We start from the raw sequence: 11,219 nt of genomic DNA on the forward strand, positions 1-11,219 counted from the left end.
AATGTGTTATAATGGATCTGATTTATTCATAATGAGTTATACATATGTTGATTGGGATGGTGACCGAGATAATAGAAAATCAACATCTTGTTATGCTTTCTTACTAAATGGTGCTGCTATTTAATGGAAAAGAAAGAAGCAAACTTGCACAACTCTTTCAACCAAGGAATTTTATTTTATGTCTTGTGCATCTGCAGTACAAGAAGCTATTTGGTCAAAGAGATTCTTTGAGCATTTGAGTATTTCAATGAATTCTAAGGGTCCCTTGATTCTTGATAGTCAAGCGGTTATTGCATACACAAAGGATCCTAAGTATCACATCAAGACCAAACACATCAACATCAAGTATAACTTTGTGAGAGACGTAGTGACAAATGGAGAAATAACTTTGCAATACATTTCTACGCGTGAAATGATAGCTGATATATGTATATATACATACATATACATATATATATATATATATATATATATATACATATACATATACATACATATATATATATATATATGTGTGTGTGTGTGTTTGTGTATATATGTATATATATGTATGTATATATTAATTATATATATATATATGTATGTATATATTAATTACTGACAGTGAGATCGATAATAGAATTAATACTATGAAGCATGAGGAAGTTGAACAACAAATTGTACATGGGAATATCTAAAATGCTTCTTGATCATAATATTTGGTGAAATCAATCCGAATGGCAAGGGATAGATATCAAGAACAACTAGAATCAATATTTTCCCTGCACCTCCTAATAAAACGGAGCAACAATGCGCGATATTACAATACACCAACAACTTCAGAAGTGGCAAGATTAATAATTGGAGTACTTACTGATGTTAACTTTAAGTGCGATGTTATAGTATAACATCGTTAAAATGGTCCTCAAAGAATCACAAATATACACCCATCTTTCATGGTCATGAATTACCTATTAATACACCCATATGGAGAAGATGGATATAGCCTAGAACTCAGATGGTGGATGTACATAACAAATCATTTGTAAGGAATTTCTTGAGTATGAGGAAATATTATTGCGTCTGAATACAACAACGCCTTAATGAAGGACACACTCTTCTACACATTGGAAGGTTGCTGCAACAATATATTGTGGATGGTTATATGAGAATTGAAGAAGAAGGATCTCAGTATATCCGAAATAATCAACAAAACTACGAACAAATATTTTTTTTGGCGGGGGAGGTTTGATGGATGCTATTGTTCGGGGAGATTCTGATTGTTCTAGGGTTGGGAAAACAATTATACTACCTTCATGACAAACCGGTGGACCATGATACAGGGAACAAAATTATCAAGATACAATGGCAATATGCAGGTGGGCTGGTTACCTAGATTTGTTCCTTACGTTCACTTGCAATCCAAAATTGCCTGAAATTGATGAAATGAAATCCTTGTTATCACAAATGAATGATGGTAGTCGTGTGGACATAATTTGTAGATTTTTCAAGATCAAGTTGTTTCAACTAATGCAACTTCTTAAAAAATAGTAGCCTTTTTTGGAAAAAATTGTTGCATGTAAGTACCGTGTATTACATATTATACATTACATAAAAACATAGACGTAAAATACACAACCTCAACAAGAGAGAATTTCAATAACACAGATTATGCATTTGCATTATACACATATATATATTAGTTTAATTCACAACCCAGCAAAGCTTTTAACAAAACAACTTTATATGCAGGTATATATAAAATTGAGTTCCATAAATGAGGAATACAACATGTGCACATACATCTCTTCCTTCATGAAACATTCAAACCCCATCACCGGATCATATTGACACAGTAATATGAGCAGAAATCCATGATGTTGCAGCAGACCCCGCTGGCTATAATGCAGTCAAAAACTTATGATTAATGGACCGTGTGGTGCCTCGACCTCGAAATGCCAAAGTATGAAACAGGGCAAGTGCATAAAACATTTTCAAATGAAATAAAATGAGCATACCAATTTTTATACGGATGGATTCCTTATTTATAATCGAAGGAACACATCTGCTGAAGTTACAAAAAAAGGAGCCAAACAAATTAGACAACAGATATATTGTTCCATACGACAGGAAGTTGCTTGTCCGATTTGATGTACATATATATGTTCAAGCATGCAATTACTCAAGGTCAGTAAAGTACCTATTCAACTAAGTTTGTAAAGGGTCCATTAGAGCAACAACAAAAATAGAAAATCCCGAAAGTACAACAGACAATAATGAGATAAAAAAAACCTAGATTGTAGATATATATCGGCTACGGAAGCTTGCTGGAGGATTTATCAATTTGACATACATCACAGAGAACCATTAGTTGAGAGACTACCTTTCCATTTAGAGGGACAGAACACCATAATAATAGAAGAATCAAGGAGGGTTGAATGTGTCCTGAGCAATCCTGATATAGAACCAATAAAATTCAAAGAATGGTTTGAGGCAAACAAAGAAAATGCCGATGCGAGAGAGCTGACATATTCTGATTTCCCAACAAGATGGGTATGGAATGCAAGAGAAAAAAATGGTGTAGGAGGCAGAAGGGAAGAGAAATTGGGAGAATCTACTTTGTCCACCACATCAGTGGAGAACTTTTTTATATACGCATGATGCTTAATTTTTTTAGAGGGTGCAGTTCCATCCAAAGCATAAGAACAGTCAATGGAGTAGAGCATAAAACATATCGACAGGCCTTCTAGGAATTAGGCTTATTAGATGATGATAAAGAATGGAATGACTGTTTAGTGGAGGCTTCGGGTTGGGCCATTGGTAATGAATTGAGACATCTCCTTGTAGCAATTTTTATGCACTACCAAGTATCAGATGCAAGATTACTATGGAAAAATAACGATGAAATATTATCAGAAGACTAAACACCGATTTAGAGAAAATAATTGCGCATGAAAGATTTACAATTAAATGATAAGCACAATGAGGCCTACACATTGGTTGAGATTGAAATAATCCTATTAAAGATGGACAAAAGTTTGAAAGACACAGATGGCATGCCCTTTCAAAATTCGTGTGTTAATTCGCACACTAGGAAACCACCTCATATATGAGGAGCTCGATTATGAAATAGATGCCCTTAAACGGGAGCATGCAAAATCATATGTAGAATCCAATAGGTTCCAATGTCAGGCTTATTATGCGATAATAACATTCGTACAGAATGAAGACGACAGATTAATATTCATTCATGGCGGTGGTACATGAAAGAAATTTTTACGGAATACAATAACTGCTCAACTCCAATCAGAACCTAAAATAGTTCTCCCCGCTGCAACTTCTGGTATAGCATCTTTGTTATTACAAAATGGAAGGACGACGCATTCACGATTTCATATTCCATTGGATGTCATTCCAAAGACAACTTGTGATATAAAATAAGGGATCCAACTAGCTTAAATTTTAAATAGAACTTCAATGATTATGTGGGATAAAGAGATAATGTTAAATAATTTATGTTTTAAAGCGTTAGATAGGAACTTGAAGGAAATAATCTGAGACAAGTATGAAAATAGCGCAGACAAACCTTTTTGGGCAGTAATAGTCGTATGTGGTGGAGATTTCCGATAAATACTACCAGTTATTCCGAAGGGAACTAGATCTAATATTGTTGATGCAGCCCTGAATTCCTCTCACTTGTGGCCGTTTTTCTCTATTTATTACTTGAAGGAAAATATGTGACATAGTTGTGGAAAAATAACAGGTGTTGAAGCCACAAAAGTACCTACATTCGAAAAATGGTTTTTGTAGGTAGGAGAGTGACCAAAATATGATGCTCCAAATTAGGACATGATTAATCTCCCCCATGATGTTTGCATTGAACAATCTAAAGATCCTATCGGATCGATTGTGGAAGTAACATATTCATCGCAATTGCTAAAGTACAACGACTCGAAATACTGGAATGAAAGGGAAATACTAAGACCTAAACATAATTTGTTGCATGAGTTAAACGAAATAATTATGAAGATTATACCAGGGAAAGGAAGAACATATTATAACTCAGATAATATGTGCAAAGCAAGCGTAAACACTACTGTGGAAGATATATTGTACCCATCTTAATTTCTAAACAACCTAAGCTTCCCGAGGATCCCAAACCAGGACATACAATTAAAAGTAGGAATCCCTGTTATGCTTTTGCGGAATCTAAACCACATGGAAGGTCTTTGGAATGGGACAAGATTAGACATCACGCATCTCGGTATTTGTTCTAGTAGAGCTAACATCATTTCAGGTAAGAACATTGGTTCACGTGTCATAATTCCAACAATTATTCTGGCACCTAATGAAACAAAGTGGTCATTCAAGTTAAAAAGGCACCAACTTCCATTAGCCACATGTTAGGGTATGACAATCAATAAAAGACAAGGAAACACTAAATCAGGTAGGCCTGTATCTTCCAAAACACGTATTCACACATAGAAAATTGTATGTAGTCGTATCCTGAGTAACAACAATAGCAGGATCAATTGTGCTAAATGTGAATGTCGACATAGAAGACAAAACATTCATTATAAACAATTTTTACAAAGAAGACTTCTAGAATGTATGGCCTAGAGTGGTAGAAAGAGAAGAGGTATTCTTTTAAATTTGTGCTTTCCCCTGCTATCAAAGAGTACCATTCAAATATACAATTCATAACAACCATGCCACATTGTTGTACATGTAGATAAGTAGAGATACATCTAATGAATCGTGTTGGATATAGAAGCCAAACAAGGATGCTATAGAAACTGCGTGCAAACAACAACATTAGGCATACAGAAAAACGAAATCAACCAGGTATCCTGAATTAAAAAGACCACAAACATTTCATAATAAGAGACACCATTTTAAAGTAATCACTTCCATAGCTCTATAGGATCAGCCAATACAAACATGTAACATCAGGCGTAGAAGTTGTACTTTACGTAGCTAATGTATCACTTATTTAAAACACATGACTTGAACTTACTGCGGAAACTTATGTACGCTTACAATGCCATCTGTCTACAACATATTTTACTATTGCATATGAATATTTAATTGCATGATAAGTCCTACTTCATACTACTATTATGTAGATGATGAGGTACTAAACCCAATAACTCTTCCAAAAAAAAAAAGATGCATACAATTCAACATTCTATATACATTCCATTACTACCATATGATAACTCATCAGTTAAAATCCATAAAAGCAGGAAAATAATACATCACCATTTAAATTTTACTGAAAACCAATAAATTACACACCGCCAAAAGCGCGGCCTCTTTACCTAGTATACTCTATATATTATGACTATTTCTCTAGTATTAGCCTTATTATTGATATTTTTTATTTTAGAATTTGATGTTAATGTGTCTATTAAGTTTTGAGCATTAATATCTAGTGAATAGTTAGGATCAAAATTAAAGTAGTCATTGGCAAGGTTACTTTGTAGTACTACTAATAATGAATCATCAAAATTGAATAACATATTGTCGCTTACGAGAACACATATGGGTACATCTAAACTCTTTACATATGATTGTCTAACTGCAACATGAACAAGTCCTATATGAAGAAATTTATAAATTTTGTTATATCTGTTAATATGTCAGTTGTTAAAAATTTATTAGTCTCAATATTTTTATTAATGAAAATAGAAGATTCAAAAGTCTTAGTATAATAATTTTTAATGTACTCAAAGTTTCTCTTTTTAATTGCTTTTCTCATGTGTTGAACTATGGATTACGCCTATTTGTGCATTTGAAATTCATTGTATGTCTAACCATATAATGAATTTAATGAGAATGCCTAATGTGGAGAAAGTAGTTCCTCCAAATGCCAATGAGTATAAAGAAGCGTGAAAGCGTTGAAATAATTGTATGAGTAGTCCATATTTTATTATGTTGCTTTAATTACATGATGGTATGATGTTTGTCTTCCTTGTATGTTTGGTGCACTAACTAATGTGTTATACTATGTTGAATTTTGTGAGATTCTCTATGGTTCATTGACTCCTTGAAATTGTTTGAAAAGTTTCATGTGCCATTAGTGGACGAATGTTCCCAAGTGGGGGATAGTGTCAAGACCCTCAAAATAAAAAAGGATGAACTAGAGCCTCATATGGCTTTATGAGTTATTAACATGATAATAAAGTTTGTCATAGATTGTATAGTTAAATATTTTGATGTGTAGGTAAATTCATTTAAAAATTGATGGAGAATCTAGCGGTGAGAAGAACACTATCCTTGGGTTTAAATGTATATTTTAAAGGTTACTTTCGGAATAATAATTTCATTATGTAGTAATTATTGTTACCTTTTTCACTTACCTTCTTTTATTTTTTTCTCCTAGGCTTGACCACAGTAACACCCTCTAGGTCAAGTTCAATGATACACACAGTCAGACCTAATCAAATGGAAAAGTACTAGCTTACAAACGTCTAAATCTTTATTAACTGGTTAGCCAAATTTAAGGAATAAAACTAATAACATAAGTGGAAGAAAAAATCAACTCTTAAACTCCGAACTTATTATACCTGCTTCAACCTAAGTTTCGACATTGTTCGCCCAATAGCATAGGCACCCAAATTCACATTTGCTAAACATAGAGAATAGTTGGCGATCTTTGATGGTTTGCAAAAAAACTCTAAGATGAGTCACACGCTCTTCAGTTCACTCCGCAAATAAATGAGATATCATAAATTAAAACAATGATGAACAAGTCCAAATATTGTTAGTTCTTGCAGCGGATCCTAGAAATCTGATTTCTTTTTCTATCCTCTAAAATATGACTATTCATACATGAAAAAGAGAGTGATACCAAAAATATTTGCAACCCTAATTGATTGAAATTCTTCTAGATATGCAAATTTTGAGAAATATGAATAATTATATGAATTCATACATTGTAATAAACAAAAAAGAGACTGATTAACTGACAATAATTTATAAACGTAGTAAATGAAAATTATTTTGTATATGCAAATTTTGAGATTCTTTTATTAGTTGAGCGATTATTAATGTGTTCGATCCTAAGCCTATAAAGATGTTATTTCTAGTTCAAAAGCAGATCATTTGTTTGTTGCTATGGGTGGATAGATCGGGTAAAATAACCTTAATTTGACAATGAAAATTATTTAGAAGTATTCATTAAGGTTTTCTCAATGATCATTTTAATAATTTTGAGATTTTCATAAATTTACTTGATCCTTAAGGTTTGGCCCACCATCAACTATATAATTAATAAGCTTGCATGCGTTGTGGGTCTTATACCCAGTAGAGATGTTATCTACATTGCACTATAAGTCTGCATAGTTTTAGAATGATCTTTTTAATGAATAAGGTGTGCTTGCTCGTATAGAGAGCATCGTTCGCGTATGTATGTTATCGACATAGAATTTTCTTATGTCATATTCTAACATAATCTCCCAATGATTGCAAAACATCAAGAAGTCTTCAAATACAAAAATACAAAGAAATAATAATTCATCCATGATCTCAAGCTTACATTAAGGAAGAGCCCTATAAAAAATCACAAGTTCAAGCATGACAGGACAGTAAAAGCCATTAAAATCGTTTGATATATTCCATAAAATGAAAATCTAAAGTTGCGCAACGTTACAATGGGTTCCACAACGATATTACCCTTGGTGATTGTTTGAAGGACATCATTCGTTCTTCATACAATTCCAATAACTTTGCAACATCAATATCATCTGAAGGATCAACAACCTTCCTTGAAAGTGAAGGGGAATATCCCATTATATTCTTTAAGAAAATGAGTTGAAAGTGTGTCCCCTCAAACTTTCTTAGTTCCACAAATTCAAGCTTCTCAAATTGTTGGTCCATACATTTTTGATCTTCTATATAATGTGTAACTTCACCTATGTTTCTTTCTCTCAAGGTATTGAAAACCTATAAAAGTTAAAAAAAAAGAGCTTCGTAACTTTTACAAGTTTTAACAAGTAAAACATCCTTACACTAAGGATTACAAATTCCATTACTATGAAATATTACTTGTAGATAGTTTTTAATTTGTATAACCTGATATTGATAAAGTGCAAAATTAATTACATTTTCGGTACATGTATAGGTTAAACTCTAAAAAGTTTAAACTGTTTTACTTATATACAATATAAAAATGTAAAAATATTTTTTTACTCTATCAAGTCACTAAAAGTATCTACAGGAAACAAAGATTACCTACTACTGCACATAAAGCAAACCTACTATCAATGTATATATAACTTCAACTCAATTTTAAATTATAAAAGGTGAGATACATTACATCTATTTCCAGTGAACGCAAGTTAGATGAACGTCAAATCAAGGAAGGAACGTTACAATGTTGGTTTAGATCCAAAAATGTTACACACAACGTTATATGCTCCAAATGGTAGGGTTTTGATTGATCAAACCTTTTTGGAAAATATTCTGCACCCATATGCTTTATAAAATAAAAATAAAAGGTAAAAACTCATTAACGGTTTACCATAAATGATCATAGTAACATTTACTGAAAACTTCTTGATAAAAAATATTGAAATATCTCTTGATCAAATTATACTCACCTGAATGGAAGAATTAATCAAAACTAGCCTTGTTAGAATAGGATAAAAGAAAGAAGATTTGACCATGTAATGGACCTCCTTTCTTCATAATAAGATTCTTCACGGAATAACAACTCCGTGACATTTGAGAAATTTTTAAAAAAATTTGCGCGAATGTCATGGCTATCATTAATAATCAAGAACTTGATCTTAGGAGAAAATATGGTGAGCAAATGAACACCATTGCAAGCAATTAATGTTGAGGGTGTAAGTAATGGAGTATTCAAGACATAATTTGCCTTGGCTGGGCGAAATTTGATGAACTTCTAGGTAAATTCAGGGAGATTTGTGAATATTTTTTTGGAAGAAGGTGATTTAACTGTGAAATAGGTTACGCTTAAATATGAGAGAGTTAGGCAGTCAAATACGCAAAAAGGTAATGTATAGAGATTGTGTTTGGGATTTATTAGTGTAAGTTCTTTCACACATTTACTTGTTACGCAAATCAACCAATAACCAAGTTCCCTATCATCATTATTATAGATAGTTGACAAATCAAGGAAATATTTCACTATTGATCCAATATGTCGAAAGAGAATATTGTAAATTAGGACACTAAAACAACCTGTAGTTAATCCTATATTACCACTTATCTCTCCAAAGAGCTCTCCATCTAGAACTTTAATTGGATGCATAGCCCAGAAATGTTCCTATTTCTTTGACAAGATGCACGTTTTTACCAATTCTAGAAATGACATGTCCTTGAATATTTTATCGAGGATATCCATGGACAAATTAGAGATTTTATCTATCTCATTTTCATCAATGGCACCTTCTTTACCACAATTATTCATGTTCACCATTCTGTACATTAAATAAGTCAATGTTTAGTGCATATTTTAAGAAAAGAGGATAAAGTCATATTTCAAATTTATAGATTAAGGGTCTTCAAAAATTCTTTTTAGTCCTTATAGGATTTTATTTTATCTAGATAGTAAAATTTGTGAAATATATCTCATGTACAAAATTTATTTATATTGAATACCTACATAGAATTGATTTTAAAAACAAAAGAAAATTGCATACAAGTATAGCAAATCCACACCGATCTGGTACATCTTCAGTGGTAGATCAAAAAATTTAGACCATAAATTAAATTGTTAAAACAAAAGCATATCTTTTATGTTTGTGCATGTTAAAAAAATTGTATTTACCTTTTGTTAGATCTAAAGAATCTAACATGCTTGACTTTGTTAGATTTGGAATAGATGGAATGTATATACACCTATTGAACATAGAAAAACATTTATAAAATATTTATTAATAATGCGAATTCCTTTAATCTTGATTTTTCAGAGCTACACAAAAAACTCCATAAACCATCAAAAGAATTTTTATACAACTGTTTAACATGCAAATTCATTTTTGAAAATTAAACAGCAGAAAAAAAAGAAAAGAAATGCCTCATTGAAATTGAAAAGAAAATTCTAATTTTTACATATGAAAATTTTAAAAAGTTATACCTTAGAATGTTTTTGCATCACTTGAGGGGGGAGAGACTTATTGTTTTTGTAAGAACACAATAAGTAAAAATATACGCCACACTGATATTTTGTCAAAAAAATATAATATATGAATCGCATGGAGAAACAAATATTAATTTGACTTCAAAATTCTTTCTTATATAATTATTTCAAGAAATTTATTTTAGAATCCCTTATTTTTAAATGTAGATAACCTTCCTCTCTTGAAAATAGTTAGACTTAATAAAACTCAAATTTCTTGAATCTATGAGTCGTAATTTTGACAATCATTCAACATAACATTGAATATATTTATTACATGAACCACCTTACTTAAATTGGTTAATTGACATGTTATTATCATACATTTGTCAACTATATATATATTTCACATATTTTATGATCAGTCTAATCAATAGATAGATCTATTTTTTTTGTGCTTAGTAAATGAACATATTTAGACGTAATTTTTATTATTCAAAAACAGAAGGATCGTGATTCCACTTCACCAACCTCTGTTATACATGTCAATTGTTATTCGAAATACTCAATTCAATTAGTCATGCGGAAATTAATGAATTCACAATTACAAGTCATCACTTATCTTTCATATAATAATATAAGTATGGAAAATAACATTTCTAAGAAGAGTGATTAGAAGTTAAATTCAACTTTTTAAATATGAATACCCTACCTCTTAAATAATGCAAGACTAAAAAGTAAAATGTGAAGCGTATAATTTATCTTGGTCAACCTTTGGTACACAACATCAAATTGGTGATTTGATGTTTCATTAAATATGTAAATATAATTTATGATTATTTTCATATTTTATATTCGACAGGAGTATGATGGGTGAATTAGAGAATATTTCATAGCTAATGCACCAATTATTGGTGCAATAGTTTTTCTTGTCCATGCACGTAAGGGCTCGATCACATTCATGAAGAATAATTGTAGGAATGCTATGACTTCACGGGTCTTTGTCGTATTTGTAGGGGACATAATTTTCTAATAGGTTCTTGTTGAGGAATCGCATTTCTGATTGTGATACTTTTGCAAAAAACAAATTAAGACCTAGAATAAATGATCCCCAATTTGTATATACACTTCATTTATGATTTTCCGAGTATGT

The 11,219-nt window shown here is 31.5% G+C and overlaps 1 long non-coding RNA gene across 1 annotated transcript; it reads right to left on the reverse strand.

Moving 5' to 3' along the window:
* Window positions 1-1,619: 1,619 nt before the first annotated feature.
* Window positions 1,620-2,050, reverse strand: LOC114076455. The gene is made up of 2 exons (XR_003577389.1): window positions 1,998-2,050; window positions 1,620-1,878 (listed from the first exon to the last, which is right to left on the reverse strand). It is a non-coding gene; the product is annotated as an uncharacterized LOC114076455 (long non-coding RNA).
* Between the last annotated feature and the right edge of the window lie 9,169 nt (window positions 2,051-11,219).

This window comes from Solanum pennellii, chromosome 3 (assembly GCF_001406875.1).
Source record: "Solanum pennellii chromosome 3, SPENNV200".
Lineage (NCBI taxonomy): Eukaryota > Viridiplantae > Streptophyta > Magnoliopsida > Solanales > Solanaceae > Solanum > Solanum pennellii.